The sequence below is a fragment of the Panthera uncia genome (assembly GCF_023721935.1).
Source record: "Panthera uncia isolate 11264 chromosome B2 unlocalized genomic scaffold, Puncia_PCG_1.0 HiC_scaffold_24, whole genome shotgun sequence".
In the NCBI taxonomy this organism is placed as follows: Eukaryota; Metazoa; Chordata; class Mammalia; order Carnivora; family Felidae; genus Panthera; species Panthera uncia.
The window spans coordinates 99,295,058-99,314,674 of NW_026057580.1; the positions used below are offsets into that span (position 1 = coordinate 99,295,058).

Below are 19,617 nucleotides of genomic sequence, written 5' to 3' on the forward strand. Positions count from 1 at the left end.
ATTATGTGGTAAAATACGCTCGATAATATTGTGAATCCTGGAAATCCCAAGAGACTAATTCAGTTCGGATTCTGTCCTTTACCTTCTGGAAGATATGTTTACATAAGGCTCCTAGCAGTTTGTGATTTGCTTTAGGTTTGTTCTAAAGTACATGTCCCTCCTCCTTATACCTTCATGAAAGATTGCTACAGAAAACTGGTTTAAACCAGGCGACGGAGTGTTTCTGATTTAAAGGGACATAAGAAACCTGGCAGAGTTGTTTTGGAATACAAGCAAGTTGATCTTTATCTTTCCTAAAAGATGTAAATATAATTTAGAAAACTTGATGTCTACAAGCTGAATGAAGATTTGCAGAGGATGGTAATGAGCACCCTCAACACTGTACTTCTAAATTAAATATGACATTAATGGGAACCATTTAATGCCGTTCAGCTCTGCTCTGATGGCCATTTTAATTGGATCGCTGCTGCTGTGAATAGAAAAGCTGCTGACAGCATTAGAAAAACTGGGCTTACACTAAAGCACCACCTAAGAAGACGGTGAATTTGAATTTTCATGTATAATCAGTCAAATTCACTCATCATAGCCCTCTTTCAGAAGTGCAATTTGATTCAGTGGTTGGACAAACAAACAGTGGCTCATTGTCAATTTGATAGCCTATGTTCTGAGGATAATAGTCTTTTTCCTGAACCAAATTCCGTATCTGTTTGCCCACTGGGGCTTGTGGTTACATCATAAAATTACCAGACAGCCCTTTCATCCTAAGGTGAGGTTTTCTATCAGTGGTCGTGAGTATTAAATGAGAATAAGTTAGACATAAAACTGAAAAAAGATGAAGTTCATTCCAGAAACAGAAATGACTACGATAAGGTTCCCTGATACAACAGTGTCCTATGCAGACATTCTTACTTTCTTTAAAAAAAAAAATATCTAAAATTTGTTTTCAGCTTTCTTGAGATATAACTGACATATAATGTTGATAGGTTTGAGGTGTACATGATGATTTGATATACATATATATTATGAAATGGTTTACCACAATAAGGTTAGTTAACACATCCATTACCTCATATAATTACAGATTTTGTGTGTGTGGTGAGAACATTTATTCTATTCTCTTAGCAACTTTCAATATATACCATAGTATTCTTACTACAGTCACCAAACAGAATATTAGATCCCTAGAACTTACTCATAACTGTGAGTGTATACACTTTGACCAAGATCTCCCCAATTCCCCACCCTCCAGGTCCTAGCACCACCATTTGACTTTATTTCTATGAGTTTGTTTTTTTTTTTAATTCCACATATAAGTGAGATCATACAATATTTAGTTTTCTCTGACTTAAGTCACTTAGCATAATGCCCTCAATTTCTTTTTTTTTTTTATGTTTATTTACTTTTGAGAAAGAGAGCATGAGTCGGGGAGGGGCAAAGAGAGAGGGAGACAGAGAATCCTAAGCAGGCTCCATGCTGTCAGCAGTCAGACCCAGGCGGGGCTTGAACCCATGAACCCTGAGATCAAGACCTGAGCCGAAGCTGGAAGCTCAACTGACTGAGCCACCCAGGTGCCCCTAATGCCAAGTCCTATCCATGTTGTCACAAATAGCAAGATTTTCTTCTTTTTTATGTCTGAATATACATGTCTGAATATATACCATCATATACACATAGCACATATCCTTTATCCATTCATCTTCCATAGGTTGTTTCTATGTCGAGGCATTTTGTGAATAATGCTGCAGTGACATGGGGGTGCATATATTTCTTTGAGATAATGATTTCATTTCCTCCAGATAAATACCCAGTGATGGAACTCTGGTGTAGAGCTCTGTGGTAGCTCTGTTTTTAATTTTGAAGGCACCTCCATATTGTCTTCCTTAGTGGCTGGACCATTTTATATTACATATTATATTATATTTTGTATCATTTTATATCACCTACAGTGCACTAGGGCTCCCTTTTCTCCACATCCTCACTGACATTTACTATCTCTCATCCAATTTTGATAATAATCATTCTAACAGTTATGAGATACTATTTTCTTATGATTTTGATTGGCATTTCCATAGCAATTAATGAGGTTGAGCATCCTTTCATGTACCCCTTGGCTTATGTATGTCTTCTCTAGAAGAATGTCTATACAAGTCCTCCACCCATTTTTTCCTTTTTTTTTTTTTTCTGGTATAATTGAGATGTAATTGACACCCATTTTTAAATCAGATTGTTTGCATTCTTGCTCTTACATGGTATGAATTCTTTATATATATTTTAACATTAACCCCTTATCAGATATATGGTTTGCAAATATTTTCTCCTATCCCATAGGCTGTCTTTCCATTCTGTTGATTGTTTCTTTTGCTGTGTAGAAGCTTTTTAGTTTGATGTAGTTCTATTTGTTTATTTTACCTTTGTTGTTTGTGCTTTTGGTATCATATCCAAAAAAATCATTGTTAAGAGAAATGTCAAGGAGGTTTTTCTTGTTTTTTTTTTTCCCCTAGGATTTTTCTGGTTTCAAGTCTTACATGTAAGTCTCTATTCCATTTCAAGCTAATTTTTATGAATGGTGTAAGATAGGAAGCCAATTTCATTTCCTTTGCATGTGAATATCCCATTTAACCAATGCCACTTATTGAAGACATTATTTTTATCCCCATTGAGTATTCTTGGCTCCCTTGTCAAATGTTAGTTGACCATATATGTGTGCTTTTATTTATAGGCCCTTGATTCTGTTTCATTGGTTTAGGTGTTTTATAGCAGTACGATATTGTTTTGATTACTACAACTTTGTAGCATAGCTTAAAATCAGGAAATGTGATGCCTCTACCTGGAGAGTGTCTCAGACTATGAGTCTGGAGTTTTGTTTAGCAAGAGAGCAGATGCAGAAATAAAAATGAGAAAGGCTAATGTCCAGGAGGAGACGAGAGCCCCAAACAGAGGTTTTGTCTCTGTGTTTATTGAGCTCTCAAGGTTTTACATATGTGGTGAACACACAGAAGAGAACAATAAGCTAGTGACCAATAATTTGTGTGGGTAAGAAGCAAAGGTTTGGGGGTGAGTGGCATTAGAAGTTGAGATTAAAGCACAATAATGTATTGGGGCCAGATGCCAGATGGACAGCGTTTCTCTGTTGGTGATACAGCTAAGTAGCTGTTATCTCCAAAGTTTAATAATATTGTTCGAGCATGCTGCCTCAAGACTAACAAGGCACCCTTTTCACTAGCTAACCTTGGGCGTCTTCACCCTATACTGGCTTTCACCTCTGTTCTCAGACGCCTTTCCGCCATAAGCCATGTTCACCCATTGGTGCAAGTACAGAATTGTTAAACTTATTTCCCACAAGAAAGAATGCATTTCTTTCTCAAGTTTGCTTTGGCTATTCAGGATTTTTTGTGGTTCCCTATGAGTTTTAGGATTGTTTTTCCTATTCCTGAAAAAAAAACCTGCGATTGCAATTTTGATAGGGATTGTATCAAATCTATAGATGGCTTTGGGTAGTATGAACATTTTAACAATATTAAGTTTTCCAACACATGAACATGGATATTTTTCCAAGTACTTGTGTTTCCCCCAATCTGTCGTCAACGTCTTATAGATGGCAGTGTACAGATTTTCACCTCCCTGATTAAATTTATTCCTGAGAGTTTTATTGTTTTTGATGCTACTGTGAATGGATTGTTTTTATTGCTTTTTGAGATGTTTTGTTGTTAGTGTATAGAAATGCTACTGTTTTTTGTAGGTTGATTTTGTATCCTGAAACTTTACTGAATTCACTTATTAGTTCTGTTTTTTGGTGGCATCTTTAGGTTTTGCTACATGTAGGATCATGTTGTCTACAAACAGAGACAATTTTCTTTCTTCCTTTCCAATTTAGATTCTTTTTATTTCTTTGTGTTTCCTCAGTTAGATTTTCAGTACTATGATAAGTAGGAGTGGTGAGAGTGGTCATCCTTGTCTTACTCCTGATTATAAAAGAAAAACTTTCAATTTTTCAATGGTGAAAAACAACTGAGAATGATATTAGCTGTCAATTTTTCATATGTGGCTTTTATGATGTTGAATGATGTTCCTTCTATACCCAATTTGTTGAGAGATTTTATCATGAAAGGGGGTTGAATTTTGTTAAATGCTTTTTCTGTATCTATTGAGAGGATAATATGATTTTATTCTTCATTCTCTTAATGTGGTATACCACATTTATCAATTTACATACTATCCTTGCATCTCAGGGATATATCTCACTTGATTTTGGTGTATCCTTCTAATGTGCTATTGAATGTGGTTTGCTAGAGTTTCGTTGATAATTTTTCCATCTGTATTCATTGGGGATTTGGAAGCTACTTTCCTTTTTTCATTGAAATATAGCCCACACACAATGCTGTATTAGTTTCAGGGGTACAGCACAGTGATCTGAAACTCTATACATTATGCTCTGCTCACCACAAGTGTAGCTGCCATCTATCACCATACAACATTATTACAATATCAGTGATTATATTCTTTATGCTGTGTCCTTATCCCCATGGTATTCAGTACCTGGCAGCCTGTAGTTTTCTTGCAGTGTCCTTATCTGGCTTTGGTATCGGGGTAATGCTGGCCTCATAAAATGAGTTTGAGAGTATTCCTTCCTCTTCAGCATTTGGAAGACTTTGGGAGGGATTGATATTAGTTTTTCTTTAAATATTTCATAGAATAACTGGTAAAAGCATCTAGGACTGGGTTTTTCTTTGATTTGGGAGGTTTTTGATGACTGAATCAATTTCCTTAGTCATTTTCCATGTCTTTGTGATTCATGCTTCTAGGAATTTATCCATTTCTTCTAGGTTATCCAAGTTTGGGGCATATAATTGTTCACAATAGCCTGTTATGATCATTTATTACTGTGATGTCAGTTGTAATGTCTTCTCTTTCATTTATAATTTTATTTGAGTCCTTTCTTTTTTTTTTCCCTTTGGTAGTCTAGCAAGAGGTTTTAATATGTTGTGTTTTCATTTGCCTCAACGTACTTTCTGATTTTCCTTTTGATTTCTTCTTTGACCCATTGGTTGTTCATTATTTGTAAATTTTTCAGTCTTCCTTCTATTATTGGTTTCATATCATTGTGGTCAGAAAAGATACTAGATATTATTTCAATCTTCTTACATTTGTTAAGGCTCGCTTTGTGGCCCAACGTATGATCTATCCTTCAGAATGCACTGTTTACACTTGAGAAGAATATGTATTTTTATGCAGTTGGATGGAATGTTCTGCATATGCCTTAGGTTTATTTGGTCTGTAGGGTTATTCAGATCTGCTGTTGTCTTACTAATATTCTCTTTGGATGACCTATCCACTGTAAAAAGTGGAGTATTAAAAATCCTCTACTGTTACTGTATTGCTGTCTATTTCTCCCTTCAGTTCCGTTAATGTGCTTTAAATATTTCTGTGCTCTGAGGCTGGGTGCTTATATATTTATAACTGTAATATCCTGTTGATGAATTTACACTTTTATCACTATATAAAGAATTTCATTGTCTCTTGTGACCACCTCTGACTGAAGGTCCATTTTATCTGATACAAAGATAATTACTCTTGCTTTCTTTTCATTACCATTTGCATTCTTTTTCCATCCCTTCACTTTCAACTATGTGTCCTTAAAGATAAAATGAGTCTCTTGTAGGTAGCATATGGGTGTAGCTTTATAAGTTTCCTTTGGTGGTGTCCCATTTGCCTGATTCTTTATGATTCACATAGCCTTACATTTGTGTCTGCATTAAAAGGAGTCATCTCCTCTTCCAGCCTTTACAGACTGGTTTCTGTAGGTAAAGACGTTCTCCTGTCTGATTCCTCAGCTGATATAGGATTACCTCTGGAATTTCAGTCATACTGGGTTAGTGCTGGTCATGAGGCTTTCACTGGGTCAGCAGTGGTATACATGATTGGTGAGGTTACTATTAGGGGTCTGGGCAGACTGGATCCTGTCAGGTCCCTGTGAGGACAGTATTGCATCTAGTACCTTGTTCAGTAGAGTGGCCCTGAAACATAGGTCCATTTCACGGTCCAACATTGGGTTCTCAGACAGCAGGCTGATTACCAGGTACATGGCACGTGTAGTTCCTGCCAGATTCCTGGGAGAACTGCTGTCTGGTCACTAGACTGGGTCCATGTGTGGGACCCAGTCACTAGACTACCCTGGACCATGCCTAACAGGGTCTGGAACCAAGCCCTAGAGCTGTTTCAGGTTCTATAACCCAGATTGAGTTCTGCAGACCTGGCTCTGGACACAAGGATCGGCTTGTCTCCTGCCAGGTCCCTGGGTCGGCTGGGCTGGTCCCTGACCATGGCTGGAGGGGCTGGAGCTGAATAGAAGACCCACTCAGGGTCTCCTGAGGTGCAGACATGAGTGCCTCCCACCTGAAGACCATTCTTTCAAAATAAGTTTTGAAATTTCCTTTCTAAATCTTAAAAAATAAAGTACCAGAAATTATTTAATACCAAAGAATAAGAATTGGGGTTATTATTTTATTTAGATTGCCTCTGAAAAGAAGTTGTTGAATTTAATATCAACTTACAAACTTGGGGCTATAACCAAGTGGGAGAACTAGATTAGAGTCTCTAGGGCAGAAATAGTCATTCTGGAAACTGTCAAAAAGCTGTTTTTAGTATACCACCTTTTTGTGTTAATTTTATTTTATTATGCAGTACTAGTGGTTATACACAATTTATAACTTCTGCTCAATCTAATTATTCCTTCAATATCATTTGGAATTGATTATTCATGAATATTAATTTCTTGTTAAGAACTTTTAAGGAAAATATTTAATAATGACAGTACCCCTATGCCCCCCCACACATACTCAGATCACTGTATATTATTTAAACTCTGTTTATATTGCTTTAATACCATGCAAATATGCAAATAATTTTCTTTCTTTAAGCTTCTTTACTGTTGAAATTACGTTCATAGCCAGAAGCCAAAGACTGTTGCTGCCAAAGGCTGTCACTTTTTACACAAAGGGTATTTTTTAATTTGATTAGTTTGAAAATGAAATACAGTTACTGCTTTTCATTTCTTCCACAGTAGGAAGATAGCCATAGCAAGGTGAATGTGTAAGTTTTTAAATGGTCTGGCATAATATTCCAGAATCTTGGGGGAAAAAAAAAAACAACTTTTTTTTTCTCATACACACATTTCATATGATGCTGATGGCGGTGCTTCAGGACAAGGCTGCTGCTACCAAAACTGCATAATCATTTAATTTCCACCTTAAGGAGGGAACTATTGGGGCGCCTGGGTGGCGCAGTCGGTTAAGCGTCCGACTTCAGCCAGGTCACGATCTCGCGGTCCGTGAGTTCGAGCCCCGCGTCAGGCTCTGGGCTGATGGCTCGGAGCCTGGAGCCTGTTTCCGATTCTGTGTCTCCCTCTCTCTCTGCCCCTCCCCCGTTCATGCTCTGTCTCTCTCTGTCCCAAAAATAAATAAAAAAAAAAAAAAAAAAAAAGGAGGGAACTATTACATGTGAAAGTGGTAGTTAGAATGATATCTGATAAAATGCGCTATGAATACCTACCTGCACAAGCATAGGAATTGCTTCTTATCAAAACTGCAAATTCTTGGACCACATTCCAAACTTACAAAATCAGAAACCCTGGGGTGTAGATTTGTTGTTTGTTTGTTTGTTTGTTTGTTTTCTTCTTTTTTTGAGAGAGAGAGAGTTGGCAGGAGCAGGGGAGGGGCAGAGAGAGCAGGAAAGAGAGAATCCTGACAGCGCGGAGTCCAATGAGGAGAGAGAGAGAGGGGCTCAGACTCACAAACTGTGAGATCATGACCTCAGCTGAAATGAAGAGTCTGACGCTTAACCAGTGGAGCCACCCAGGCGCCCCAGTAGATTTGTTTTAACAAGCCCTTTGGGTGATTCTGCTGCAGGCTCAAGTTTGAAAACCACTGGTCTAGAAGATGCAATCATTTGCCAAAGGAAGGAAGGGAGACTTGTTTGGAAGCGTCATCTGGAAGGAGCTGGGCAAGGGCCAGACAAAAGTGGAATCAAGCCCAGAGGTGATGCAAAGGGTACAGATCCTGACAGTATGATCCGTGGCTGAAGCCAAGGCTAGATTCCACTAGCCCTTGGCTTAAACTGTAAAGCTTCCCAAATCATCGGAGGGGGGTGGGAACTGCTGTGCAGATGATAAAGAACATTTGAGATTTGTTTCTGATGAAACTATATTCATAAACTTGGCCATGTACATCGAGACAATTGACAAGCACTAAAATGACTCAAAAGGTTTGCTTTAATTTAGGCAATCTTAGGCATTTACAATAAATTGAGCAAAGTACCTGTCTTAGGTAAAATATGATCTCTGAGTGTGCAGCTAAGGGACTCCTGTCAGGGGCTATATAATCCTGAAAGAGTCTCTGAAATCGGTCACATAATTTAGGAATATTTTATAGGCTTATCATGTCACATTGACATAATGAGAGCAAATCCAAAGTGGCTACAGCATAAATGCATATATATTGAAAACTCTGCACACCTATGCAAAATATGATAAAATTACCAGCTTGTTATAAGTGTGAGGGATTATTGCAGTTTAAAATTATAGAAGTACCATGTGAATTAAAATAAAATGCCATATAGCAGATTTTTTTCAAGTTATGAGTCTGTTTCCCTTTACTAGCATTAAATAAATTTTACAGTTCAAGTTGAAAGATGTTTTAGAGTTAAGCTGGTTTCTAACATATGAACCTTTACTCATATCAGACATGGATGAGTACTATTAAAATTATTTTTAAAAAATTGTCATTAGGTGAAGAAGTTATAAATGGATACAGAAAGAATGGTGTCAGTCTGAGTGAAGCTTGATTCTAAGCCATTTTTCAGTATTTTCTACGTAGGTCCCATGTTTATATAGCTAAATAGCTAGGAAATTATATATAATCAGCTTAAATGGCAATGCCATTAAGATAGTTACATATTCAATATTCCTTTTCGAACTTAAGGCGTTTTTTCATGATTAATGAAAACACCAACTTCCTCATCTCATGCTTCTTGAGGGCATAATCCCGTATGTCCCCTTTTACCTCGGATCTGAGACCCTGCCTGATATAAGGATTTGTGTCTAGGTGTCCCTTCGAATATATCTCTGGTTTCTGTGCCTACCATACACTATTGGGAACTGGGGTTATTTTGCCATTATATAAATAACGTCACACTTCGTGTTGGATATTTTCCACTGCACCTCAGTTAATTATCTACCTTTTCCATCACCTGTGCCCCAGGAAGCTGACCAGTACAAAAGTCATCACCCCTAGTTTCTTTCCTCCAGCTTTGTTTGCATTCAGCCAGTAGGAAGGCATGAACAGGAAAGCAAAATGTATAAGGAGGGTAAAGTCCAAGAATTTAATCCATCTGGTCCCTCCCTTCTAGGTTAAGTCCAGTTGGTTTCATCTACCAAAACCCAGAGTTGTTGGCTGGCCTTATCCTGAAGCTTCCTTACAGTCTCTAGGTACCATTAATTGTTGTCTCTCCTTCCCTCTCATTTCCCTTAACCTTGTTAAACTCACATCCATTACCCATTTCAGTGAGTCATCTCTTTTCCTTTAGAGACCTTGACTGATGCATTTTGACAGACATCTGCTGGGCACATAACAGCAAAAGATACAATGCAGTACCAAAGCACAAATTTTTTTGTTTTTGCCATTTACCTGATTTTCAGAAAACCAGAGGTGTTTGTATCACAGTGACACAGGGTCTATTTCTAGTCTTTACAAAGCAAAATGAATACCAGAGTAGAAGTATTAAAGCATTCCTTTACAAAAATGAACTACTGGGACCTCATGAAGATAAAAAGCTTCTGCACAGCAAAGGAAACAACCAACAAAACTAAAAGGCACCCAACGGAATGGGAAAAGATATTTGCAAATGACATATCGGACAAAGGGCTAGTATCCAAAATCTATAAAGAACTCACCAAAATCCACACCCAAAAAACAAATAATCCAGTGAAGAAATGGGCAGAAAACATGAATAGACACTTCTCTAAAGAAGACATCCGGAAACCAATTTGACAGTAAATTTCATATATTAAAAAATAAAAATAAAATTAAAAAAAAAAAAAAAGACATCCGGATGGCCAACAGGCACATGAAAAGATGCTCAACATCGCTCCTCATCAGGGAAATACAAATCAAAACCACACTCAGATATCACCTCACGCCAGTCAGAGTGGCCAAAATGAACAAGTCAGGGGACTATAGATGCTAGAGAGGATGTGGAGAAACAGGAACCCTCTTGCACTGTTGGTGGGAATGCAAATTGGTGCAGCCACTCTGGAAAACAGTGTGGAGGTTCCTCAAAAAATTAAAAATAGACCTACCCTATGACCCAGCAGTAGCACTGCTAGGAATTTACCCAAGGGATACAGGAGTACTGATGCATAGAGGCACTTGTACCCCAATGTTTATAGCAGCACTCTCAACAATAGCCAAATTATGGAAAGAGCCTAAATGTCCATCACCTGATGAATGGATAAAGAAATTGTGGTTTATATACACAATGGAGTACTACGTGGCAATGAGAAAGAATGAAATATGGCCTTTTGTAGCAACGTGGATGGAACTGGAGAGTGTGATGCTAAGTGAAATAAGCCATACAGAGAAAGACAGATACCATATGTTTTCACTCTTATGTGGATCCTGAGAAACTTAACAGAAACCCATGGGGGAGGGGAAGGAAAAAAAATGAGGTTAGAGTGGGAGAGAGCCAAAGCATAAGAGACTCTTAAAAACTGAGAACAAACTGAGGGTTGATGGGGGATGGGAGGGAGGGGAGGGTGGGTGATGGGTATTGAGGAGGGCACCTTTTGGGATGAGCACTGGGTGTTGTATGGAAACCAATTTGACAATAAATTTTAAAAAAAAATAATAAAAATAAAGCATTCCTTTAAAGTATTCAATAGAGAAAGAAATTGATGCAAGCCAGAATGCCTTATGTCTATAGAACACTTCATAGCTTATTAAGTGCTGCCACAAATATCATGTCACCACCTTAAAAAAACATAAAGTCTGAGAAATGATGATAAAAGAAAGAGAAAAATTGACTTCATAACTTTGCAGCTTGGGTACAATGTTTTATATCTTTAGAGAACATCTTGTTCTATATCTATGTATGTAGCCATTTCCATGTATATAAAGCTCATGCATATGTAAGTCCCCTCAGTAGACATTCAGTAAATGATGGCTCCCTTCTCTAATTCCAAATGCAATATCTAATTTTGCTATAGTGTTGAATGGTATCTAAATAATTGCCTGGATTTTAAAATTTCAAACAAATGTTCTATGCAGGGAGAGCTTGCAATGCAGTTGGGAGGTAAGTAATACACTATTATTTTTCCATTCGTTATTTAAAGCATCACCTCAAAACTTTGTGGCTTAAAAAATAATAACAGTTTATAATCTGCGAGTCAGGAGTTTGGAAGTGGCTTAGCTGGACAGTTATGGCTCAGACCCCTCCTGGTTGTTCCTTATCTAAACTATGGTTAGAAAACCCATTTCTCAGGTGGTTCACTCACAGAGCTGGCAAGCTGATCCTAATAAATTGGTTTCTATACATGTGAGCCTCTTCATACGTTGCTTGAGTATCTTTATGACATGTCTCCTGAGTAAGTGATTCAAGAGAGCAAGCTTGGAGTTGCAATACCTTTTGTGACCTAGTCACAAAATATCACTTCTGTCATACAGACCAGCTCTGATTCTATATGGAAGTTGAACACATAAGACTATAGATATTGGGAGTTATCTTGGATACTTGTCACCACATATATCTAGAAAATAAAACAGTAAGTAATGTGACTAGTTAACCAAATGGGGGTTATTGTGACACAGTGCTACAGAAGAGTCAAAAGAGGGAAGATCAAAATGGTTTAGAATTGTAGAACAGGTCCAAAGGATAAAGTGCCACAGATTTGGAATGGCAAGATTTGTAAATGTGGAGAGAGAAGGAAACATAAACACGAGCTTTACTGGACAATGTAACAAACCAGGGATAACTGAGTATAATATGCCTGAGTATTCCTAAAGATGAATGGTGGGAAATTAGAGCAACAATAGGGGCCAAATTAGGAACTGGGATTTAATCATTGCAGGCAATAGAAGAGCATGTAACTGACATAATGAAATTAACACTATAAAATTAAGCTGGTAGTAAAAAATGTATTAGAGTGAGGAAGCCATTGGAATTATTTACATTTGAAGGGATAAAAACCTAACGTAAGTTATGCTGGCAGGTGGAAGTGACGGAGAGAAAGCTTTGGGTGTCAGGGACATTTTAGAAGGATGGACAAAGATTAGTGTTGATGCTTGAGGGGAACCAATGTTGAACCTATGTCTTCAAACTTGAATAATAGAGAGAATGGGGGTGCTAATGGTGAGAACCAGAGAAGCTAGTTTTGGGGGGCTTGGATCTATACTTAGAATGGGTCTGAGATGGGACACAAAGCAAATTAAAAAGGATATGTTACAACTGTGTTTCCATTTGCAGCATCTGCTATCATCTGTGACTCTCTCCAGCCACACTCCTAACTTTTTAGAAAGGAGTCAGTCCACAAAAAATAATTCTTGTTGTTAATAGCATATTTCACACAGCTGCTGACATTGACCAGTTCTCTCTAATAATCTCACAATTTAAACTCAATAGTCAGATAAAATGGTAGGCTAGCAAACAAGGGGGAGAAATGTGGAATTTGTAAACTATTTTATGGACTACTGAGGTTATGATAACTGTTTACATTTCCTCTGTGAAAACACGTGCTATAAACTCATCATACTAGTAATCACCAATTCTGAAACTGATGCCAAAAGGGCTACTGTAACTCGGCCAGTGTCACTTACTAGTTAGTGACCAGTACTCAGGTCTCATGAGTATAAAAGATCCTTGCTCTTTCTATGATGACAATATACATTTCTTAATAAGTTCAATTTTGAATTGATGTACAAAAAGCACAAACATAACAAGTTTTCCTTGGAACTGCTCCTGCTATAATGACTTGGTTGATTTAAAGATAAAAACAATCATTATCAAAACATATTTACTAAATATCGGCTTATACAAGGAGTTGAGTCATAAATACTCGAAACAGTTCAAATACCACTTGCAGGCAAAATATGATCAGTTTTATAATAGTGGTACAGGTGGTCAGTGTGGTAGAGATCATAAAAGGAAGCCAATTAACTTTGGAAGGGGAAAGAGATGGGATGTGAGAGTGTTCAAAACACATTAGAGCATATAACACTGCAGATGCCAGGCATTTTAAAACATTTCAAAATGAAAATTTCAGTCATAAACAATGGTATAATGAAATCCCCTGTACTGTCACCCAGCTACAAAAATCATGGACCTACAATGCCAAGCATTTTGTATGTTACTTTATATTAACTCAAAGAGGGTACAAACTTTGCTCAAGAATATACAATTCGTAGATAGTTAAGCCGGGGGTTGAATTCATGTCTGTAGGACTTAAACATCCTGGCCTGGCCTGAGACAGTAGAGGTAGAACGAGGAAAGGATACAACCTCCAAAAACACCTTCGCGGATATAGTGTTGGTCTAATAAAAAAATTTATCCTCACCTTGGCAATGCTGGCATACATATATTACTTAGATTATACATAGAACAAACATAATTTTGAATTAGTACATAGTTGCAAAACAAAGTACACATACTACACGCACTTTCCTGACAGGTATCCTTAATAGATAGATACGAAATGTCCTAGGCATCTTACAAAAGCTTGTTGAATCAAATGCAAGTATATCAATGAGGAAAAGAAGAAAAGAGTGGCCAAGTAGAATATGTGGCATGTCAGTTCTGTAGATTAAAACTCAAGTAATTGTTTCCTTTTACTGAATCCCAATAACACGTAGCATTGTTTTTTTAACTCTATTTGAGTTTGAGCCCTTAATTACAACATAACCTTTTCAAGTATAGGGTATCATGGTCTGATTTCTATTGTGCCTCTCTCCTGGAGTCCAGAACTGTGCTCAAAACATAATGAAAACTCACAATATATTTGCCGAGGACTCCAACAAGTTGATTGAGGTTTCGATTCTTGTTCACTTCTCATCCACTCCATTGCCTGTGTCAGTAGGGAGAAACGTATAACTGCTGTCAGAATTGTCATGTTAAATAAATGAGCATCCTGTTGTACTTGTCATAGTTATAGGATGCAGGGAAATGTGTTTTCACAATAGGCCCTGAGATTTCCTTGTGACTGTTGCTAAGGCAACAGAAGGAAGGCAAGGCATCTGGGGTCCTCCGCCACCTGGCTCCCCTCGGGTGGATTTTTGAGTCCTGCTTTCACTCCACCAGTTGCTTCCCCCTTAGCAGACAGATAGGATTCTACAGTAATTCAAATATGCTGACAAATGCCAGGGTTTGCTTTTTACATCTTCTCATTTTTCCATTTTACTAAAGTTGGTGAAATCAACAGTGACTAAGAAGGAGGAATCACATAAGAACATCATCAGGGATGAACAATTCTCATTTTGAAGATCACTACACCGGAGGCGTTCAATGCAATGATGCTGTTGAAAACAGAAAGTCTGGAGAGAGAGACCTTGGGAGTCAAGGAGAAAATCTTGTGAAGACATAGCCGCCTGGCTGTATCTCAGAGGATGATTCCCAGCCGAGAGCAAAGTGCAAGCCAAAGTATTTTCAAAAGCATTCATGGGGACCATTAAAGGCTTATGACAACTTCATATAATGAGAACTTAAATTTTAGCTATGGAGTTTGAAATTACCGCCATTTTCTATACAGTTAAATCCAACACTTGAAGGCAGGAACAAAGTCTTAGGAGTTGTACTGATAGCAACTTAATAGTAAATAAATCAAAGAGGCCTCAAAGACATGGGGTCCAACATCTGCTCCATGCTAGAATCATCTCTTCAGTATCTCCATCTCCACAGTATTAGCCCCTTTAAGCACTCTTTGATCCTGCAACCATTCTAGAAATATGTTCTTGACATGATGCTGAGGAGCTCCTCATGAAAAGATGTGGTATACACACACACACACACACACACACACACACATACACACACACACAAAATGATATTATTTAGCCATGAGAAAGGACAATATCCTGACATGTGACAACACAGATGGACCTTGAGCACATTATACTAAGTGAGATAAGTCAGACATAGAAAGACAAGCACTGTGTGATATCAATCACTTACATGTAGAATCTAAAAAAGTCAAACTTGTAAAAAGAGAATAAAAATAGTGTTTATCAAGGTATGGGGTGGAGAGGGAGAAGATTGATGATGTTTAAGGAAATAAAGTAGTAAATAAGCCATAGAGATCTAATGTGCAGTATAATGAATATAGACAACAATATTGAACTATAATCATCAAACTTGCTAAAGGACTAAAATATAAATATCCCATCCACTAAAAAGAAAGGATAATTATGTAACATGATAGAGGTGTTGAAATTTGCTACAGTGACAATCAAACTACAATATATAAATGTGTCAAATTAACACATTGTACACCTTAAATTTATATGTTATATGCCAAATATATTCCATTTTTAAAAATGGCCTTTTGTTTCGAATGAAACAAAATGTTTGCCCCTGTAACTTCTATCTGTTGGCCATAGTTATAAGACCTTGGGGCCTATTTTCAGATGAAAAACTTCTCACTACTGGACCGACCCACTTATTTTCTTCTCTTGGGTCTATAGCAGGAAAAGCATGGGGTGATGGGTTGTTTAGGCAGCCCTCTATTTCCCTTTCTTGTTGCCCCCTCCTTCCCCACCCTTCTCTGGGTAGCCTTTCCCTTCTCCCTAGAAGTGGATTGAGAAGGAGGGAGGACTGTAAAAGCAGGAATGGTTTGCTTGATGGGTATTGTCATAATATGGCACTGGTGCTGTCTGGGTCCTAAGTCCCATCAGTCCTCCAGCTGAGTCTCTTGGGTCAAAATAACTCCAGGCCAACTCCCTCCACTGTTCAGCTCTGCTGTCCTGAGCAGCCAGCCAGCCAGCCACCATCTTGCCTTTTGCCTTTCAGGATGTAGGACTGGTACCAGTCTCTAGACCTCACAAACCATGGTAAGAATGGTGTGGCAAAGGATGTCAGCACTCAATCTGCTGCTTCTGAAGAAACTTCTCCAAAACCAGTCTGGCCGCTTTGTAATGTCAACCTCCCAAATGTCCCTAGATATTTTTTTCCTTGCCTTTCCCCCCCCTGTATAGTTCCTGCATAGAGGACCAACTATCATATACTCTGAAATACTAAAGGGATACTTAGCACCTCTGTTTTTCCCTCCTCCTACAGACTTTGACGACAACTGAAGCAGAGAAAGTCCTGCTTCAACATCCTAATACACGAATACCACCCTTCACTCTCCTGCTCTTCTCTATACTTTGCTCTGCAAGTTCAATTTGGATGTCAAGTTCCTCTGGACAACACTTTCCTCCCAACCCCTAGTCCATCCCATAATTGCTCCTTGTTGGATCTCCCACCTTTGCAAATACCCTGCCATTGTTCTCAGCCTGTTCTTTTTTCTTTAGCGCCTCATTTTAGAAAGTTCTATGGTGGCTTCCTACATTTCTTCACAATTACTTTTTAAACCATTTTCGAAGTCCTCATTTGGTTCATCTTTTCCCCCTGTGTCCTAGTTTGTCTTCTGTTTCCTATTCCCTCGGCCCACCCGCTCCACTTAGGCTCTCTCCTTTGTCAAAACTGGGACATGCTCTAACTACATTGTCACTTCAGCCATAATCACGTGCTCACTCAATCAAATACCTGCAGAGTATTTAGCAATTTTCCAGGCATGCAAGATCAGAAAAATTTAAGGTCTGCCTTCAAGGAGTTTCCTTTTTATTGGTCAGGACAGAACACATCAAAAGAAATAAAGAATATTCACCATGTTAAAATATGTGATCTCACAATGTACAGGTTTTCACTTAGACCCTAGAGTTGGCTTCTGTAAAGCTTAAAGAAATTCGGAAAACTCTCCTGATCTGTGAGGTCTTCCCACATTGTTCACAGAAGGACTGCTTGTTTCAGGGTGACAGTTGTTTATTTATTTTGAGAGAGAGAAAGAGAGCGAGAGAGTGCATGTATGTGAGCAGAGGAGGGGTAGAGAGAAAGAGAATCCCAATGCAGGGGCTCGATCCCAAGAACTGTGAGAGTGTGACCTGAGCCAAGACCAAGAGTCAGACGCTTAGCCGACTGAGCCACCCAGAACCCCCTCACTCTGACAATTTTTGACATGTCAGGTCCTGCCTAACATGCACCTGCCTTAGCCTTTCACCATGAATCCTCCCTAAACTTGTACATGAGATACATTTTCAATTTAGATTTTGCACACAGTAGTTAAATCATTTTTACTTCCAGTTCTATCTCTGCCTGATATTTAGCATCTAAATTGTTGGGTAAAGAATCAGATTCCTAGCTTTTCTTTTCATTCTTTTCCAGCATACAGACTTATTAGGTATTCGGGGCTTTGTGATGATGATTATGATGTTAATGACAATAACGACACCTCCCATTTGTGTGGCACTTCACAAAATAGTCGTGTGTATTATCTTATTTGATTCTAAAAATGCACCCATGATGATTATGACTGTTCTGTTTATGACTGAACCTCTCGGGGCCCATAATCACTGCTCTCTCCCACAAGTTCTGTTCTCCATAGAAAGCTACATCCGCTTAGTTCCGTTGCTCAGGTAAATCTCCAGGTGATGCTTCTCTGACCCTAACTGTAAAGCTGTTGATTTGGTTTTGTTCTTGCTCTCCACCTTCTCCCTCAGACTTGACCGGGTCCTTCAGTTCTCAGGCCTGCCTTCCTCCAGAACATAGACTTTGGTTCCACTTTGCTCTGTGTCCTGTAGGCAAGTGCCATCACTATCCACTTCCAGCCGTAGATCTTAAAATCCCACTCTCCACCCTGGAGGGTGGCCATCAGTATAACTGCCAACAAAAGGAGTAATCTCATACCTACCGCTTAGAGACCTGAGTTGCTGTTTTCTTCCCACATGGAAACATGATCCTAGGACACAATACCCTCAGTGAAGTCCATCATTCTGAAGGTCTGTAGTTGTTGCCGTTTTTAATGGAGATTTGATGTGAGCACAAAATTAAGGCAATTTTCCAACATTTGTGATAATATTCAAGTGTGACTATCAGGACTTTGCTAGACGATGCCCAATCCTCTAACTTGGAGTTGCCTCGCTGCTTTTTCTCTTGAAAACTTGACCACTACTATGCAGCTTTTGTTTTATAAAGGATTCAAAAACAGCTCCGATTTTCATGAATTCCTTCTATTACCCAGAAGTAGAACATATTGAGCAATAAGAGTGCCAATGACTTGCAGGAATTAAAAGCCCAGCAGATAAATACAGGGATGGCAGAGAGCCCGAAAGATGAGGATAATGTTGGGAGATCACAGACAGCTGAGTGTTGCCGTTACAGGAAGAGTTTGCACACGGCGTGTCTTTAGCTTAGACAAGGGTGTTTCTATTTTAGAGTAAGTTGTTGCATGTTTCCTGAGGGAAAACTGTTTTGAATGCTTTTACTTACAAGTTAGAGCATTACAGGATGTGCTTTTATTCTCGTGATTAAAATATAGGTGATTTGCTACAAAATAGGCACACCAGTAACGGTATGAAGGTGACTTATGTTTAGGAGTTCTAGGAAGTATAAATTGATTTCTTCACTTTTTTAAAATTGTCACTCTATTCCCAGATATTGGAGAAGGTAATCAAGATGTCATGACCACCAGTTGACTTATGAGCTGGCTCCGGGCAATTGGAGGCTGCTCACCCCCTCCCCTGTCCTTGGAATGTACGCTCTGTCCTCTGTCCCCACAGCAGGAGCTGTCCAAGGACACAAACTTGAGAGTAAGGTGTTGTTAAGACCATCTGGACTGTGTATGTGACTGGACCCAGTTAAGGCCTCTTTATAAGCTTTTAAGATCCTGGTCGAGGAGTGTGGAGATCTACTCATCCTGGGGCTGCCAAAGACAAGCCTCATAAGAAAGTTCCCTTGCTTATTAAACCTGCCACCTACCAACTTGGAGTGGACTGCTTTTTTCTTAGGTCTCTCTTTGCCATCTTTGCACATGGCTAGTTTCAGACTATACCCAAGAAGCTCCTGAGGCTACAAACTAACAATTGGTGAGTCAGCCAGGATACCAAAGAAATGGGCCTTGGGAAAGAAGCATCTGCCAAGGAAATCCTGAATTGACCATTGACCTTTATGGGGAAAGGAGCGGTCCATATGTTGGCTGCTTGTGGAGCACTGCCGGAGTATGGGGATGGCTTGAAAACACCAGCCTACCTAAAGCGCTTTTTTGAGGAATTGTGCACAGCACACTATTGTGGATGAGGGAAATGCATGGTTGCCGAGTGGCCTGGCTTCTAGGTGAGCAGTTCCACTGGACACTGCTGTCCAACCGGAGGCTAATGCTTGAGTCAGCAAGTTGGCAAAAGAGCTGAGGTTAGAGAAAGATGTGTGGGTGTCCACTATTCTGCTGGCTTCAGGCCGGCAGACAAGACGGGAGAGCAGGAGAATCAGTTGGAGACCTTCATGTACTGTTCTGCAAAGCTGCAGATTAAGTTCCAAGCGCTTGTGACT

The 19,617-nt window shown here is 38.9% G+C and overlaps 1 long non-coding RNA gene across 1 annotated transcript; it reads left to right on the forward strand.

Moving 5' to 3' along the window:
- The first annotated feature begins 11,516 nt into the window (after positions 1 to 11,516).
- LOC125938980 (uncharacterized) lies at positions 11,517 to 14,746 on the forward strand. Its single transcript, XR_007462877.1, has 2 exons — positions 11,517 to 11,812; positions 14,446 to 14,746. It is a non-coding gene; the product is annotated as an uncharacterized LOC125938980 (long non-coding RNA).
- Positions 14,747 to 19,617: the final 4,871 nt, after the last annotated feature.